This window comes from Benincasa hispida, chromosome 12 (genome assembly GCF_009727055.1).
Source record: "Benincasa hispida cultivar B227 chromosome 12, ASM972705v1, whole genome shotgun sequence".
NCBI lineage: Eukaryota > Viridiplantae > Streptophyta > Magnoliopsida > Cucurbitales > Cucurbitaceae > Benincasa > Benincasa hispida.
This window is the reverse complement of record NC_052360.1, coordinates 8,312,341-8,314,505: the sequence shown is the minus strand read 5'-3', so window position 1 is coordinate 8,314,505 and position 2,165 is coordinate 8,312,341. Positions and strand designations below refer to the sequence as shown.

At 42.5% G+C, this 2,165-nt stretch overlaps 1 non-coding gene across 1 annotated transcript; it reads left to right on the top strand.

Annotated features, from left to right (window-relative positions):
- Positions 1-928: 928 nt before the first annotated feature.
- LOC120068727 lies at positions 929-1,035 on the top strand. Its single transcript, XR_005479351.1, has one exon. It is a non-coding gene; the product is annotated as a small nucleolar RNA R71 (small nucleolar RNA).
- The last annotated feature ends 1,130 nt before the right edge of the window (positions 1,036-2,165 follow it).

Sequence of the window (2,165 nt, the reverse complement as noted above, 5' to 3'; positions counted from 1 at the left end):
GAGGCTTAAAGGTAGTCGCAACTTTCGAGTTCATCTTCTCGAGCTCTTCTGAATTATGAGTCAACGGGTCCTCGGTGGTTACCGCATTCAAGTTGGTCACGATGGGTTCCTCCCTTCCTTCCACGGTCATTGTTTCGCTTAGCAAGGATACTGCTAAGCATTGTTCCTTCCCCGTACCCCCAGCGTTGCAAGGGAGCTCAGTTGAGCTCGACAACGCTCTTTGCAGTCTGTTTTTGAGTTCGCCCGCAATCTGTCCTAACTGAATTTCAAGATTTCGGATGGACGTTGCTTGATTCTGAAGCACTGATTTTTTTTTTCTCAATGTATTGCTTCAGTAAGCTCTCTAAGGATGAAGATTGTGGTGTCTGCAAACTGTTGGCTTGGTTATGCGTTGGATCGTTGGTTCGTGGGAAAAATCCAGGTGGCCCTTCTTTTTGCGCCATTGGTTGAAAGCTTTGTTGTTGATTTTTCCACGCGAAATTGGGGTGGTTTCTCCACCCAGGGGTTGTACGTGTTAGAATAAGTATTGTTCTTTATGAAGCATACTAACTACGGATTGCCTGGGCATTCTTCCATCGGATGTGCATCTCTACAGATGACATAACTTGCGGTCGTTTGAGCAATTGCATTGACCTGCCTTTTTTTCGCTCCTGTACTATTAGTTGCGATGCCTTGTATCAAACTCATCATCGCAGTCATTTGGTTCTGAAGGGATGCGATGGCCCCGTCATTCATGTCACTCTCTTTAATTCTTAATCTTTGATCGCTTTCTCTTCAGTCCTCGTGATTTTTTGAAATGCGATCAAGGATATTCTTGGCCTCCACATATATTTTATCCAGCAGACCTCCAGCTGCTACCACATTGGCAGCGGTCTACAAAGCAGGGGTTAATCCTTGGTAGAAAATCTCCATCTGTAAGCAGTTTGTTAAGCTGTTATGTGGGTAGTCTCTTATCAGCCTCTTAAACCTCGCCCAAGCATCCCTGAGCGATTCTTCAGTTTCCTGTTCAAAATTCGTTATTATATTTCTTCTCCTAGAATTCTCCATTGGTGGGAAGTATTTCTTCATAAACTTCTCCACCACTTTTTCCCAAGAAGTAATCTCCCCCAGTTCGAGAGAGTACACCCATTTTCGTGCCTGATCACACAAAGAAAATGGAAACAAAGTTAGTTGAACTTCTTCAGTAGAGATATTTGGGAACACACAAGTGTTGCAAATTTCTATGAAGCTCCAAAGGTGGGCGTATGGATCCTCGCCACGCCTTCCTCCAAACTGTCTTTAGTTTGGATCATCTGCAACATCACCGATTTCATTTCAAATCGAGATCCATAAAGAGTAGGACTTATGATTCCTGGGGAGAAATCATAGAGGTTGGGTGATGCATAGTCCCAAATGGCCCTATTGCGATCATTTTCCAGTAGGATTGGATTCGCCATGACATTGTTTTCATTTGGTACTCCGTTTTCAGGTTGCTCCGCCATATTACTTTTCTCAGGTGGTTGTTGTTGCGGCTATCTCTCAGTCTTTGTCGGAACGTCCTCTCAATCTCTGGGTCGTAATTCGCTAGAGATTGTGAGCTGCAAAGAAATAAAAAAAAATACCGTTAGCACACTGAATTGCCAAAGTCCCCGGCAACGGCGCCAAAAACTTGATACATTATTTTATGCGATGAATTTATGAAAGGAATTGCGGTGATGGAAATGCGTTATGCAACAAGTTTTCTTAGCAGAATCCAAGTATAAATCCTACTGAGTTCCTGGTAGCTTCAAGGTCGAACTCATGGACTAAGGAAAACAATATGCAGTGATAATTTTTAAGAAGGCTTTGCAGTAACGAGTAAATCAATGATTGGTTGGTTTGTTGTTTGCGGTATAAAAAGTATGCAGCGGATTTAAGAAAAAGATTGATTGTGCAGTAAATACACTAACTATACGGATGAACGGGTTGAGAAGGTTAGCTAGCGTTTCCTGAGAATGCATTCAACTATGCGATCATGCTACACTCATGCGATAGCAAATCATTTTCCAATGTTAATGCGGTAACTGCTAATTCTTGGACGCATGCGATGAATGCAATAATGTCCATAGAGCTTATTCCTAAGTCTCTACTTTTTGCCTATGCGATGATGCAAGATGCATACAAAGACCAGATGACCACATACAATC